The 17,709-nt window shown below is 40.1% G+C and overlaps 1 pseudogene; it reads right to left on the reverse strand.

Annotated features, from left to right (window-relative positions):
- Nucleotides 1–686: 686 nt before the first annotated feature.
- The window catches only part of LOC129752417 (40S ribosomal protein S9-like), a 41,641-nt pseudogene continuing 24,618 nt past the window's right edge, over nucleotides 687–17,709 (reverse strand).

Genomic DNA, 17,709 nt, shown 5'->3' on the forward strand with positions numbered 1-17,709 from the left:
TTTTCTGAAAGGCATCCTCGAAAGTGCACCGTCACCGGCTCATTTTTCAATATTTTTCTACGAAAAAATTTCTAAATGTGCTTTTAAAAATGCTTTGTATTATGCAAAAAAATGTGAATACATTTGTTTGAACGATAGCTCTAGAAAAAATCGTCAAAATGGTGTTTTTTTTTTATACCCATTAGACCCTACCCCCCCCCCCCCCCCTTAAGGAACGAACTAATAAGTTCATATATAGCTGTACAAAAGTTCTGTGGAACTTTTTTACTGTTCAAAATGCTTTCTCGAGGTCCATGGTGTGGAAACCACATAATGCCAAGTGCCGATATAAGAACGTCCGCGGTGTATAGATACTGGAGAGGTCCATTACGATAGCGATAGATAAAGACTAACTCATGTCGAGTGCCTGTTCCCATATATGTGAGATATAATATGCACTGCGGTTCTCATATTGAGTTTGGCCCACACATTCACCTTCCTCTCCGAAAAAGTGAAGAAAAAATAAATCAAAAATTTTATATGCATTCTCAGCGGCTTCCAAGCCTTCGGTTCTCTGCTCAAACATGCGGTTGATGAAATGTTTATGTTGCATTGATTATTCAAATCGTATAACTCCGGTTTGAGTTCATACTTCAGCACACATTGTTTTCCACAATAAATCTTCTCTTCGTAAGGTTTCATGTTGCTTAATCCTCTTCTTCATCATCAGCAGCACCGCTGCCTTCCTGGCCCTTCTTCATGTTCTTCCACTTGACGCGTCCTGGACGGCCACCTCCGAAGGGCGTCTTCAGCGAGAAGTCGATGCTCTACTAAGAGTCCGAACGTACAATGAATGTTCACAATCTGCTTGCTAACGCGAATGTTAGGCTAACGGATCAGAATACGAACGTTATGGTAGCCCGATCAGGAGGGAAAAACAAAATTATATCAAAATGAGATATTTTGATACTTATTTTTTTCTATCTGAATGAGTTATAATTCAGTACTCGTAGGATGTTAAAATATCTCAAATTATATCAAAAAATCTATACGATCATAGCTAAATTCTATCAGTTTTTGATATGCTCCTATCAAGATTATATCTGGTTCAGATAGCATAGTTTGATATTGGACAGAACAAATTATATCAAAATTATAACTTATCAAGATATGTGTGCTTCGAGAAAATTTTCTAGTGGAAGGTCAATAAACCACATTATTTGATAAAACCATGCCCCATTTTTGGTTTCCCAAAAAATTGATTCAATTTTATGAACCTGTTGAGCGAAACTCGTTAATGTAAGGTTTGAGCCGTCGACTTCGATGTCCGTGTTTCAGAAAAAGTTGTACGTATATCAAAATAAGATATAATCATTTTATTTTAGGACAATCCGAAAAAAAATCTTGATCATAGAATATGAGCTCAACCCCATTCAAGTTTGTCAATCAGAATAAGATATAATTCAGATTGGAGAAACTTAAAATCGAAAATTTGGAGTACTTAATTATAACTGAATCAGATGTAAATATCTTGGTAAGATACGTTTGAGTTATTATTTTGATATGCTCTCCTGATCGGGAGGACTTGACCAATCCCAGCTTAAACACTTGAGTCTGCAGAAAGCGTTCCAAGAAATTTTTTATCTTGAGACCCAACACGTAATCAAGCTTTATGCGAGACTCGTCGAGCACTCCGATACGCGCCAGCCAACGAACCAGGTCCTTACCTTGGAATAGACGCTTCTCGTCCTTCTTATCCATATTCAGCAACTCTCGAGTCGCCTTACGGATCTTGGCCCGCGTTTACTGGACACGCCATACCTAGCGCTAGTTATGCAGACCGTGCTGTAGGATGGATTCAATTCCGCATCCAGACGCGGCTTTTCAAACCGACGACGTGGCGTCACATACATAGGTCTTGCATGAGTCACAGCAAATCGGCCGTATTTTTTCCAATCTGAATCTAGCACGTGGCGCAGTTCATTAAAGTTGCATAGAACCAGCGTAATCCACACAATATAATTAATTACAGTCAGCAGAAGCTATCACATCGAGCAGCACACTTAACTTGCATATATCATGCACACATAGTTCACAGAAGTTAAAGCATCGCATTAACTAGGCGCAGCGTATAGTACACATTCAGGCGCATCCCACAGATCATTCAGGTGCAGTCCATGTGGCTCACATTCAGGCGCAACACATAGCACGCATTCAGGCGTAGCTCAATTTGGCTCGCATTTGGCAGCACATAGCTCACATTCAAGTTCAGCTCAATAGGCGATGGAATCGCTGACGAATTTGGGTGATGGTTTTGCATTAGTGCAAGTGGGATGCAGCTATAATTTCACCCAACTTTTGACAGTTCTAAAGGCGTTTTTCTTAAGGAGAGAAAGAATAACTTTTCGCTTCCATCGCCCATTGACTTACATTTGCGCATACAGGAGCAGCATGTAACTCGAATTAAATCGTAGCACTAAAGCTCGCAGGCACAGCTCAATTAGCTCGAATCAAGGCGAGGCTTTTAAACTTGCATTCAAGCGCAGTACATTAAGCTCACAATTCGACACAGCACTAAATTCGCAGACACAGCTCGCATCTAGACGCAGTCCTTTTATTTTCAACTGGCGCAGCTCTTCCAGCTCGCAATTAAACGCAGCCTATTCGGCTCGCAGGCGCAGCTCATTCAGCTCGCGATACGGCGCAGCAAAGTATGCTCGCAGGCGCAGCCATTCAAGCTCGCAATCTGGCGCAGCCCATTCGGCTCGCAATTCGGCGCAGCAAAGTATGCTCGCAGGCGCAGCTTTTCAAGCTCGCAATTTGGCGCAACTTTTCAAGCTCGCAATTTGGCGCAGCAAAGTATGCTCGCAGGCGCAGCTCTTCCAGCTCGCATTTATGCGCAGCGATGCGGCTCGCAGGCGCAGCTCTTTCAGCTCGCGATACGGCGCAGCAAAGTATGCTCGCAGGCGCAGCTCTTCAAGCTCGTTAACTGGCGCAGCCCATTGGGCTCGCAATTCGGCGCAGCAAAATTACTCAAAAAGGCTTCGTCGTAAGATCTGCTTAGGTACTGAGTACTCAGCTTAACTTATAAAAGCAATGTTATTTAAGATTTAATATTTTATATCTCGTTTTGGCTCAAAAATTGGCTCCTGGCAGGATCGCCAAATGTGGAAACCACATAATGCCAAGTGCCGATATAAGAACGTCCGCGGTGTATAGATACTGGAGAGGTCCATTACGATAGCGATAGATAAAGACTAACTCATGTCGAGTGCCTGTTCCCATATATGTGAGATATAATATGCACTGCGGTTCTCATATTGAGTTTGGCCCACACACATGGAACTTCATTCTTTATCAAGTTCAGCCAATACTCAAAAAAAGCTCTAAAGTACTGTTTTGGTTTCTGTTTCTACTTTTTGGGAACTTTAAAGTTTGTATGAAGAAAAACAATCTACTTGTTACGTACTTTTAATTTTTCAAAATCAAGTAGCTATCAAAGCGTTGCAAGTCTTTTTGTACAGCTCAATAGTTCGTAAAAAGTCTCTGTTGTACTATTTTGTAAACTTGAAAGTTTTTAATTAGTTCCAACGGGCGTTCAAAAGCAACTTCGCATTATAGAAACTTTGATGTAGATTTAAAAGCTAAAATCTACTTTTTTCGAACTTCAACACGTGTTTGCATAAATAAACACATCGTTACTTGGGAAACAACTATGTGAAGTACACATTTAGTCTCGGAAGAACTTTTTAACAGCTTTAAAGTGGGAATTAAGTAGAAATAAAGAACCTGAAAGTCGTTTTAAAGAAAATCATCACATCGAGTAAAATCGTTGCTTACTCATGATGTTCATATAGGGCAACAAGTATGGATCTCGACTTTCAAGTGGTGAGCTCGGGTTCGAGACTTGGTAAGAACATGTTTTTCAAATGTAATGTGAGTTAGTTACAAATATAGTTGATAAATATGAATCAAATTAGCGGACTTGAGAAGGCAATTGAAAGAGCAGAAGAGTATTTTTTAGATTTTTTATGCTGCTTATAAAGTGGATTTTGAAGCTGGTTAAAAGTTGTTTGACGATTTATGCGAACTTTTTGTCAACTTTAAAGTTCGTTTAACTACTCAAAAATTGAGCTGGAAAGAAGTTGTATTAGCATACTCGATTAAGCTGATCAAACCTGATAGAGGAATGTTATCCGAACTTTTGGTTGCTTGGGTTATCCAAACCTCACCCTTACTAAAACCACCCTTTCTTTTATACTTGAATATAGATTCGCAGACGTATAGACGGTTTCTACAGCTGGTGACACTGACTAATCGTTGTTTCAGAATTTTTCAAAACAAGCTTTTGAAGAATACTGGAATAACAGGTTGATGGTTGATATTAAAAATATCTTATTAATAACTACTAGGACGTGGCCGGCGCCGTTATTGATAATTTTTTAAAGAGAGAGCACGAGTTTTGTGCATTGAGAATGTGTTGCTAATCCCAAGCTGTATTCTTTTGGCCCTTGTACAAAATTGATGGCCTCGATCAATCACGGAGTAGCAACCATTGGCGATGTAGAACTAGTTCTACTTAGCCACGCCAGCGATCATGAAATTCGAAATGCATTGAATGATTTCATACAATATAATATTAAGTTTTTACAAAAACCATGAGAAAATAATGGTATTTTTAGTGACTAATTAGAGCATTTCGGGCTTAATGATTTAAGGTGGATATGAGTAGTCAAACAAGCTTAGCTAAGCTATTTTAGTTGTTTCGGAAGAGTTATGAATGCTCTGTTAAAACTAAAATAAAATACAAACTTAGAAGTTTGCTCCAAGCTTTCTTTTGTAAGTTTTATAATAGCACTCAATGCATGATTATTAAACCGCCATAAAACTTAGTGACAGTCCTCGACAAGGATTGAAAAACTCATTCAAACGAGCGACGGAACCTGCATCGCTCCGATTTTTGCTCATAAAAATGTCGTGGAACGCGAATGAGGTGTGAGCGAGAATCTCCTGTTCTCACGAATCAATCCCGACCAAAACGAAAACACGAACAAGGTTCCTGATTCCTTTTTACTTTGCTTCCCTCTTCGCACACAAAGTCGAGCATCAACCCGACGATTGCGTAGCAGCGAGCTGGTTCATGAAAATTTTTACCAACCCGCTCATGAGCCGTGTTAGTAATGATATTATTTCTTTCCGTGGAAAAATCTTCGTCCCTTTGCGAAGCTTGAGCTTAAAAAAAACACTAACAGCAACAATACTGACGCCAAGCCGTGTTGGCTTTCAACAGCGTTGGCCAACAGGAATTGAAAAAAAGAAGAACAGTGTGCATACGGCCGGTACAGCCAATTCAAGTTAGTGATGTTATTATTCTTTTCAGGCAAATATGCCGAACCAAAAGAATACATTTGCTTCATGCTAGTGGTTTTATTATTGCTTGCTACGGAAGAATGTGCGTTACTTTTTGAAGCTACAAGCTTGAAGGAACATCAATAACATCAACAGTAACAGTGTACTCTTGTGTAGGGCAAGCCAATCTTCAAACGATCGGTGCCCGGACAGTACGGAAGGTTTGTCTCTGAAAAGGACAAGCCGAAAGATTCCTTTTTCTTTTTCTTTTGAACTGACGTACTTACTCCCCTAAACAGACAGCAAGCTTGGTATCTAAATTTTCACGAAGCAAATACGAGTCTCTCGTGATCCCGTTGCTCAGACTCGCTCATGAATATTTTGCAATACGAGCAGCAAAGAAACCGCCATCGTAGAATCGTTTGTGTTGCTATTCGTGATTGTATTGAGCACAAACGAATAGCGAGCCGGCGGCGAAGCATTCTCATGTGCGTTTCGATGAGTGAGCGATTTTTATAGTCCTTGGTCCTCGATCAAGATGTCGAAACAGAACATGCTCAGGTTAGATAGCACATATTTGACTTGGAATTCCCATGTTTTGATTTGTTATGTGTGTTGGTTTTGAGTTAAAATAAAAGAAAATATAAAAATGTTTGAAAACTTGAAATTACAGGAAGTGATATGAATATCTCTACAATATGAGTGTTGAGTGAAAGGGCCCAAATAGTAGAAAAAAAATGGTTGCTTCACTCCATGATTGATGCAAGATGGCGGCTTCCGCATTTATTTTCAAAGCTGTAAATAACTGAAAATATCACGAATAAATGACTGAAAAACGCATAAAAACAAAACTCGACTTCTAATTGTGTAGCCCTTTTGCCCAATACCGCGTATTGTGGATGAATCTTTAGATTTTCAGTTATTTACAGCTTTAAAAAGAACAGCAAAAGCCGCCTTCTTGGATTAATGATGGTGTCAGATAGCCAAATTCGACTTCTTCTAGTTTAGTCCTTTCACCCAATACCCATAATGTGGGGGTTTCATGCGGTTGTCAGTGATTAAAATCATTTTAATGTTCAGTGGAAGCCGCCATCTTGGAATTCAAGATGGCGTTTAATAGCAAAATTCGACTTCTACTCGTTTAGCCCTTTCATCCAATACTCATATTGTGAGAGTTTCGTGCGATTTTCAGTGATTAACGACATGTTAAAGTTCAGTGCAAGCCGTCATCTTAGATTCCGAAATGGTGTCTGATAGCAAAATTGGCCATCTTTTAGTTTATTCCTTTCGCCCATACCCATATTGTGGGGGTTTCATGCGATTTTTAGTTATTTATAGCATTTTAAGGTTCAGCGGAAGTCGCCATGTTGGATTTTAATATGTCGTGTGATAGAGACATTCGACATTGACTGGTTAAGCCATTTTACCCAATGATCATATATTGAGAATTCCATGTGATTTTCAGTGATTAAAATCATTTTAATGTTCAGTGAAAGCCGCCAACTTGGATTTCAAGATGGCGTCTGATAGCAAAATATGTCGTCTACTCTTCGATCCCTTTCACGAAATACCCATATTGTGAGAGTTGAAGCAATTTTCAGTGATTTGAATCATTTCAATGTTCAGTGAAGCCGACATCTTCGATTTCAAGATGACGATTTGATTGATAAATTGATAGCGATTGATAGCGAAATTTATTAACTTTCCGTTGCTAAATTTCTACTTGTTTAGCTATTCCTCTCAATACTCATATTGGAGGGGGGGGGGGGGGGGTGTGGTACATTTGATTTCCAGGGATTAACAGTATTTCAAAGATCAGCAGAAGCTGCCATCTTGAATTTCAAGATGGCGTCAATTCGACTAATTCTAGTTAAGCCCTTTCATCCAATACCCATATAGTGAAGGTTTGATGCGACTTTTCGTCATTTATAGCATTTAAAGTTCAGTGGAAGCTACCATTTGGATTTCATGTTGACGTCCGATAGCGAAATACGACTTCTACTCGTTTAGCCCTTTCACCCAATACAAATATTGTTGGGGTTTTCATGCGATTTTAAGTCATTTACAACATTTTAAAGTTCAGCGGAAGCCGCCATCTTGGATTTCAAGATGGCGTCAGACAACGAAATTTGACTTCAACTCATGATTTATTCCTCGGCTCATTCACATGCAATCCCTTTTCATTCTAGAAGTCTGTCCTCATTTACTGTACTTATGATTAACAACTCAGAAATGAGAAATGAGTTGTAATTGGTTGGCTTGAGAGAGACGTCAAACCGTAGCTTTTTTTGGGGTCATCATTAAATCATAATAAAACTAACTAGCCATTTTTTGACCATAAACAGGCTATTAAGCATTGAATTGACTAACGCCATGTTGGTTGCAAAATCGAAGGGCACAAAATGATGCCATGTTAATGGATTCACAATGCAAGCATTGGAAAATATTTTTTCAGGCCTATTTTCAATCAATTCCATCATGATTGACCATCAGATTTGACGAGGCACATTTATTTTAAGATACTATTTCATACACTTTACCTAAAATCTTGACTGGCAGTAGAAAAGATGCTCATAATATTGTTAAATCATTGGTGTTCTGGCTATTTATTTTACCAGATCATATCTCAATAATGCAATTATCATTCATCAACCATTATGGTTGCTGGAAAAAATATAAAAAAAAAACTCCAAGAACTAATAGAATCGAAAAAATCAAAAATTGCTAACATGTTCAATCATAGCTTTTAAAAAGCTTTGGTGATCAACATTGATGACCAACAATCATTGGTCATAATGACGTTTCTAGGATAGGGCCAAATAGCATGATTTTGGCTCTATTACAGCAGCTCAACTTCAGAACTCATACCTTAAAAATGCAAATAAGAACCACTTGTGTAGCGTAGAGCGCCTACATCTTTAATTAGACAAATGTATCATATTGACCGATACCGCGTGCGCCCATTCAGAAGACCAATGCAATGTAACGGCTGATGTACTATATGAATGTAGGTGATCTCGAGGAGACACTTGAGCGAATCTAGTTGGAGTCGGTAATATTAGACATCGGATGAAATTATGTAGAATGCCTATCTACTACCTACACTGCAAAAAATCCACACTTCGGATGTATGTTTCCCTTACACATACGTCTTCAAAATTGTTCTACACTTAGATTTCATAAGCTTCATATGACAATCATATGTCACACATAAAATTCATATTCGAATTATGAAATGTATGTGTTATTGACAGATAAGATCTAAGATTTTCACGTGTTCAAAATGGCCACCCTGAAGAAAAAGTTGGTGTGTCGTTCTCAACTCAAATGCAATAATTAGGTGAGTAATACTCAAAAAAGAAAATGACAGTGGATCATTATTTCTCTTCTTCTCTACCCCGTAGGACTACATGAACATGAGGAAATCAGTTGTGAAGTGGTTGTCGAGAGAAGAATGTAAGTTAATTAATTTATGATTTCTATAGCATGATTGAAAATAGTTTTTTCTTTTATTTTGCAGAACCAGGAGTCTGGTGTCCGCCATAGTCGTCAATCCCGTGTTCCAGGAAAATATGATGGACGTAATGGAGCGAACTCCCGGAAATGATCTATTTCAAAAAGATCTGTAGTTTTTGTCGGATAAGTATTTTAAAAATAAATAATTTCAAAATGATGAACCATTTAATATCTTTCTTTTTTTTCCGAAAAATTCTTTCGAACAAAAAAAAAACGCCTTTGAGTAGACAAGTATGAAAACGCCCCAAAGTAGGCAAGCCTTTGAGTATAACGTAGGCTTATAATATTTAAGTGTGGGATTTAACTTTTATGTGACGCATATAAAAATTATAATCTTTTATTCTATACTAGCTGATCCCGTACGAACTTCGTTTCGCTTTAAATCATTGGTACGTCAAAATGAGTTTAGAAAATGAATTTGAAACATTCTTTTGACAATTTTGGGGAAAAAATTCAACAGTGTTTAAAGTCGCTACCATTACTATTATTTGAAATTCTAATTAAACGGTTGATTGGCTTTTTATTAAAATTTATGTGAGAGTGGCAGAAACATGTACTATTTGTTTATGTGCACGACTCTTTTGCTTGACCTTCACACTTAAATTGGTATCAATTAACTGCCTCCAAAAAAATTATTGCACAAAACACTGAACTTTCAATGAAATCCTCTTTTTCTGTCCCATGGCCCGAAATTCGATAATGGAAACCAATTTTACGTTCCTCAAAACTCCCTTTTGCCATATTTTCTTTTCAATTTATATGTAAAATAACGTCAGGAACTTGAAAACAGTGAACAGTGAATATAGACGCCCTTTTCACCGACCCTTGACACGGAACATGCTACCTGGAGTCAATTGCTCATAGTTTATAATCCTCACCTGAACATTTTCATCTCAATCCGATGCATGATCACGACAATATCACGAAAACAGTGATCAACTAACATGGACGGCCTTTTTTTACCACGATTCAAAACTTAACACCTGAAATCAATTATCTTTTCTGTTAACCTCCCATGTGTCAATTTTCATAACAATTCTATGCTCAATCAAGAGAATATCGTAAAATCAGTGAACAGATAATAACCCCTTTTGCGACCCCTGAGTCAAGATTTGAAACCTGAAAGCAAAAGAACGTCCCTCAAAACTCCTATGCAGAAATTTTCATCTCAATCCAATGTAGAATAACGTCAAAATCGCAAAAACATTAAAGTTGGGTATGGACGACTCCTTCAGCCAACTTCTGATCCGCAATTCGAAACTTGAAATCGATTGCTGGTCCCTCAAAACACTCATGTGCTAATTTTCATTACAATACGATCTATAATAACGCCAATATCGCAAAAACATTAATCAGTGGATATGGACGACCCCTTTGGCCGACCCCTGACCCTAAATTTGATAACTGTAATCGATTGCTCGTCTCTCAAAACACTCATGTGCAAATTTTCATCACGATCCAATGTAAAATAAAGTCAATATCGCAAAAACATTAATCAGTGGATATGGACGACCCCTTTTGCCAACCCCTACCCCTAAATTTGAGAACTGTAATCGATTGCTCGTCTCTCATGTGCAAATTTTCATCACAATCCGATGTTTAATAACGCCAATATCGCAAAAACATTAATCAGTGGATATGGACGACCCCTTTGGCCGACCCCTGACCCTAAATTTGATAACTGTAATCGATTGTTTGTCTCTTAAAACACTCATGTGCAAATTTTCATCACAATCCAATGTAAAATAAAGCCAATATCGCAAAAACATTAATCAGTGGATATGGACGACCCCTTTTGCCGACCCCTGACCCTAAATTTGAGAACTGTAATCGATTGCTCATCTCTCAAAACACTCATGTGCAAATTTTCATCACAATCAGGTGTACAATAACGCCAATATCGCAAAAACATTAATCAGTAAATATGGACGACCCCTTTTGCCGACCCCTGACCCTTAATTTGATAACTGTAATCGATTGCTCGTCTCTCAAAACACTCATGTGCAAATTTTCATCACAATCCGATGTTTAATAACGACAATATCGCAAAAACATTAATCAGTGGATATGGACGACCCCTTTTGCCAACCCCTACCCCTAAATTTGATAACTGTAATCGATTGCTCGTATCTCAAAACACTCATGTGCAAATTTTCATCAAAATCCGATGTTTAATAACCCCAAAATCACAAAAACATTAACCAGTGGATATGGACGACCCCTTTGGCCGACCCCTGACTCTAAATTTGATAACTGTAATCGATTACTTGTCTCTCAAAACACTCATGTGCAAATTTTCATCACAATCCAATGTAAAATAAAGCCAATATCGCAAAAACATTAATCAGTGGATATGGACGACCCCTTTTGCCGACCCCTATTCCTAAATTTGAGAACTGTAATCGATTGCTCGTCTCTCAAAACACTCATGTGCAAATTTTCATCACAATCCGATGTTTAATAACGCCAATAACGCAAAAACATTAATCAGTGCATATGGACGACCCCTTTTGCCGACCTCTATCCCTAAATTTGAGAACTGTAATCGATTGCTCGTCTCTTAAAACACTCATGTGCAAATTTTCATCACAATCCGACGGAAAATAACGTCAATAACGTGAAAACAATATTTGTCTTGTATGGACGACCCCCTTCAGAAGGGGTCGTCCAAAAATCTAAAAACATTTTTCATTATTCCTGGTCCTAATGAGCATCCATGCCAAATTTCAGATCTCTAGCTCTTAAGACGGCTGAGTCTATAGAGGACAAACAAACAAACAAACAAACAAACAAACATACAGATAATTGCTTTTTATATATATAGATGTGTGGGCACGTATTTTCCAAATGGGAATCACATTGCAAAAATCTATAAGGCTAACACATATTCCTAAAATGTGAATTTTTTGCAGTGTACTTATAGCGTAAAGTCGTAGTACTCGGAGGAGCGTGTTTGAACAAGAGACGTTGCCGCTGCTGCTGCTCGTGTGCTGTTTAGTTTATAATGGGAGGGCAGCGAAAAATAAAACAGTCGAGCGCGATGTGGCGTGTGCGGCTATTTTGGCTTCCGATTTTTGCAAACTTGTTAGCTATATCAGTCGGCCGGTTTGTTCAGCCGATACTTTGTAACGGGAGACGTCACAGAATTAGGGCGGAAAAGATGTTACGAAACACTTGCTGGGAGTAACTCCTACATTGTGTGGGAAAAGTGGAGAGTTTGTTTCGAAAACAGGAGATTTGTAGTAGAAAGGTGTTCGTGAAAAATAGTCATAATCGATGACATTTCTTTAAAGTCTCTGAACTCATTCTTCGAAATCCGTTGCAGTCACCAATAAACACACTCAGTGCAGTGAACCCCTCAAAATCAATAAACCGATATCCAATATCACTCGTCTTCTTACTTAAATGTAGGAAAGCTGGCGGTCGATCATCGGCAGTTGGCGGCAGTTCGACAAACACTTGTTGTACAAATAAATGTCAGGCGCTGGAATCTTTTTTATTTAGCTGCACATCGGGCCAGACCCGACTTTGCTTGTTTGTTCACACAAATCCATCTCGCTTGAGTTGGTCCGACACACCGGACAAACGGACGAAAATTCCATTGAAGAACGCTGACTGCTTGTGGTCGTCGTCGTGGGCTTGTAACTGGGCAAAGGCACACGCGACGTGCCAACTGACGAGAACCCTACTTATAATCGGAAGCGGCTAGCCTCATGCCACCGGGCGGCTGTCGCCAAGCTGATTAAGACCGACCCAATCTTTAGTAGGTAACTACCTACCTACCTACTGCCTATAAAAGTATATTACAAACCACACTCATTCCGGGCTCATGGAAATATCATGTGTAAAGTAATCATCACCCGGAGCTAAGCAAATAGCTATAATTCGAACAGCGACCGACCGCGATCGGCCTGCGTCCAACGTGAGTGTCCACCGTCTCATCTTCTGGATACTCGGAGGTGCGTTGAAGTTGGAGGTTTCCGGCGGAACAGACGGGTGTGTCCACGATGACGATGGGCTTGCCTGCTGTTGGCGGACGTGACTTTTTAGTGTACGGGCAGGCTATTGCCGATCATAAGTTTCTACACTTTTCACTGACTAGGTGCCTCTGTACCTTCCCTTGATGGTACTTAGATAAACAATTGACACAGAGGCGTCATGTGTCCAGTGAGCTTCAAATGGATTATTCTTCTCAAATCAAGACAAAATACAGTTTTTCTTTCACAGGTTAAAGTTTCAGCGTGTTTCAAATGCTTCTTTTTAAAACATATGGCAAATTGTTTTTTTTTTACCATCACCCGCTCTTAAGTGCCAATATGACACTTTTGGAAGTTTGACGGCTTGCTACATAATTCGGGGGGATTCCAAATAAAAAAAAATCTTCGGGGATCCCAAATGAATTCTTGGAATCTTTAAGTTTGCATTATTACTTTTCATATGGACGCGTCCTGAAAGTCTCAGAAAAAAGTCCATAATCTGACCATGACTGTCAATTTGACACTCCTCGCTTAAACCGCAATATCTCTCTGGTTATTCAACCAATGATTATAAAATATATAGTTCTGGAAACCTCGAAGTTTTGAAATTTTTTATGATTATGAACACAGAAATTGAAAATGATAAAAAGGTTCGCCACCTTTGGAAAATTGTCAAAAATTCTGTGTTTCGTATTCTAAAAACCTAAAGATGCGAAAATGTGTCAAATTACGCAAACTTTTCAATCCTCTTTCAAATTTTATCTGGTATGATTGAACCACTTTTTTAATTTTTTGTGGTCACGATCATAATTTTTTTTTACAATATATAGCTTTTAACTTCAGCTTTCTTGGACACTAAGCGAATTTTTTTTAGTCTTTTTCCGAAGCATGTTTTTTCGGATAATTTTTCTTACAATTTGAATAACGGAAAACTGAAGTGTTCTAGCATATTTAAGTTACATTACGAGGGCAAGGACAAGAAGTCTTCGACCTACCGGCAGTCGACGAGATCCTGAACCAGGATTGCTGGATGTCGCTTGTGCGTCGCTAGAAGTGCGACAGTCGGTGATTGCTTTATAAGTAGAACGTCGATCACGTTATAAGAATCTAACCCGCACACTACACATACGTAATCCCACATCATATCTTTTTTGCTTCGCGCACAAATAAATGCCCACACTACCTAGCTAGCTAATTACTGATAGCTAGGAACAGAAAACATTTAGAACTCAAATAATTAAGGGCACATCCTGATTTTTTACATTAAGAAAAACGCAAACAATGTCAAAGGACTCTCGCTGCTGCTGATACCACGGTCGGGGTCGAAGTGAAAGAACGCTGATCGTGGATTCCTCAGTTCGCACATGTCCTCTTGTGTTACACGAAACGGAAATCAATGACCTCCGAAAGGCGTCATCGATTCTTCGGACAACAATACTCCAAATTTGTCCCCGATCCAGAAGAGTTTTTCTCTTTCCTTCTTTTGATAGTTAGATCGTCCCCGAAGAACGATCCACTGTTGGATTCACGAAGTTACAAACAAATACAAACAAATTAATATACATTCATATACGGAAGCTGGATTAAATCCAGTGAACTTTTTATTGAGACGAGATCGCATCCATTCGCCGATTTATGTGTTTCTTTTTAACAAGCATGTTTCTATTATCTACCTTTAGGCGTTTCTATGACTATCAACTGTACTAAATGAACAAGTAAACGAGAATTTAACATTGATTTTCCACTTACGAAATGTAACTATGTTACAGACTATCATAAGTCCCTAACTGAGTACAACAAAAACATTAGAAAAGCGTGAATCAGATGTGATGAAGCTCGTCGCAAATCTCGCGCAATCTTTACACCGTCAATGGTTAACTGGGCAATACGTACATTCGAGCCATTTGAAGCTGCTGGTGAAGATGGGAATCTACCAATTCCAAAACAGCAAGCCAAACAAATGGTAACACCTGCCTTAGCAGAGATGTTCGTCGCCAGTATGACACTTCGTCATATTCTCACACAATGGAGAAAGATGCGCGTGATCTCCATCCTAAAACCAGGGAAAAAAAAGACAAAACTCAACCTAAGGCATTCGGATCTATCAATTCAACATTCATTAGTTTTAAAATAATGGAGAAGATACTTGACGAGCACTTTATATCTCAGTACTTAGTTTAAGTTAGTTAAACAATTTTCAGTTCGCTTACAAAATAAAGGGATGTCTACGGTTACGGCCCTACATACCTGTAGATGTCACCCGCTCGGTCATCGAGGTAGCGAACAGAACCAGGTTAACCAAGGGGATTGCGCGGTGTTCACTCTGGATGTGAAGAACGCCTTCAGCAGTGTCAGTTGGACAGCGATTGCGTCGTCGCTCATCCAAATGAGGATCCCGGTATATCTGTATAGGATTGTGGAAAGTTACTTCCACAATCATCAACTGCAGTATATGACCGGCGAGGGTTTGCGAACACAAAAGGTCTCGGCGGGTGTTCAGAGGATGTGTACGGATTCCGTTCCAGAGGATGTGTACGGATCCAATCAACGGCAGTACGCGAACGGTGTAGGATGACTCCATCGACGGGGAGCATCTGAGTAGTGTGCGTCCGATCCCTTGATCGAAGCTACAAAGATAAGGCATCATCTTCTGCGTAGCGGAGGTCAGGGGTACGCCGCGAACGTGAGTAGGGTACCCCAATGTCGGGGGGTATCCGAGTAGTGCCGCTTCCTGAGGGGGAAACTGCGGGGATAAGACTTTACCTTCCTCGTAGCGGACCTCGAAGGAAGAGAGTTAACCACTGTCGGGGGATACCCACGGGTAGAGAGGCTCTCGTTGCTGGGAGAGCCTCTCAAGTCAGTGTAGGATGTCGTCACCGTCGGGAAACATCCGAGTCGTAGCATTCCAAGTCCCGAACGTGTGCCGTGACAGGCGCGAGTCCAGGACAAGCAGCTCTCGATCTGGCATGCAAAGGGCAGGAAAATCCGCAGGCCAAAAATCCTAGGGTTGCCAGCCAAGGGGGATAAAGAAGACCGGACAACGGTCGGAGTAGACTGACCCCATCGACGAGGGGCTGTCGAGTAGAGTGTGTCTGACCCCACGGTTTGAAGCTACAAAGATAAGGCAACACCTTCTGCGTAGCGGATGCCGTGGGTGCGTAGGATGCTCCACCTTCGGGGACTATCCGAGTAGGTCAGTTCTCAACGACAGCAGCTGCGGGGATAAGAATTGACCTTCTTCGCAGTGGAAATCGTTCTAGGATGACGTTTTCGTCGGGAATCATCCCGCGCGTGTGCCGTGACAGGCGCGAGTCTAGGATAAGCTGCTCTCGATCAGGCACACGACGGGCAAGGTGACAAACTTCGAACCCTGAAGATAAGAGGTCGGGCCTCGAGTCGTTAGAGGAGAGGTCAGGCCTAAAACCTTCAGGCGTAAAGGTTTGTGTGGTCAACCCCGAGTCTTTATGATAAGAGGTCGGGTCTCGAGTCGTAAGTGGGGGTATCAGGCCCCATATCAACAAGAGGAGGGCTACAAGTGGTCACCTCGAGTGATTACGAGGAGAGGTCAGATTTCAAGTCGTTAGAGGAGAGATCGGGCCTTGAATCGTGCAGAGGAAAAGTAAACCTCGAGTCGATGCGAGGAGGGGTCGGATCTCGAGTCGTTAGAGGAGATCTGTGTGGGAATCTCAAGCCATTGACAGGAGATGTCGGTTCTCAAGTCGTTGGAGGAGAGTTCAGGCGTCGAGTCGTAAGGATGAGAGGTTTTGCTGAAGGTGGTCTCGTTAATGAGTATTGCCTAGGAGCGCATCAGCACGAATAGCCCTCCCACTATTAAAGCAAAGTGAACTGTTCGAGGTGGGAACCAGGTCTGCGGCCCCAGGTGGAGTTTAGGGAGTAGGGGGTAAACACGGAGTATATCATGCGTCTTCTCATTGTACTCATGGACCCAGAGTAGCAAACTGGGGGAACGCGGTGGCTCGCCGTGCCTTGGAATACAATCCGTGAACCGGGATTAACCTGTGGTTACCAACTAAAAAAAAATAACTAAACACAAAAACAAGAAACGACAATTAGGCAAAAAAAAGCATTTGCTTCTTTTCTAGACATTGAAGGTGAACTTGGCACCGCATCTCACAACTCAGTCGAATCAGCTATGAGAAGACGTGGGTGCTCCACAGCAATTGTTGACTGGGCGACCTCCTAAACAAAATTGCATCTGCCAACATCGAAGTTGTTGGCTTTGCAGATGACGTAGTCTTAACAGTTCGGGAAAAAATATGAGAACGTAATGTCAAATAGACTGCAATCTGCACTTAACTACGCACTATTTTTGGGTAGGGCAGATTGACTGAACATTAACCCTTCCAAAACTACTGAGAAAGCATTCACTATTGAACGAAAAACTGCACTACAACTTCTAACATTAGACGGGAAAGTGATAAACTTCGAATTACAGGTGAAATATTCAGGCATTATACTAGATTCAAAGCTATAGGTAATTCAAGTATCATTTCCGCCTTACCGTTTTACATTCAGAAAAGTATCGCCTTTTAAAATAATATACAACTCAAAGTGGCCAATTGTGACCTTTATAGTGTAAATGTCAATAGAAGTGAACCGAAAGTGAAGTTTTTATACTAATTTGAGGATAACTATTACTATAAGGCTGCAACATGTAGGATTACTAACAGTAGGCCTACTTGAACCACTTGGACTTGAGATGGTAGATGGGCTCAAATAAGTATATAAACTTCATTTTTATCTCACTTCTTTTGACATTTACGATATGAAGATCAAAATTGGCCACTTTGAGTCGTATATTGTTTTAAAGACGATACTTTTCTGATTGCAAAACTGTAAAATATGTAACCGAACTCGCCCGAACTCA

Source organism: Uranotaenia lowii, chromosome 3 (genome assembly GCF_029784155.1).
Source record: "Uranotaenia lowii strain MFRU-FL chromosome 3, ASM2978415v1, whole genome shotgun sequence".
Lineage (NCBI taxonomy): Eukaryota > Metazoa > Arthropoda > Insecta > Diptera > Culicidae > Uranotaenia > Uranotaenia lowii.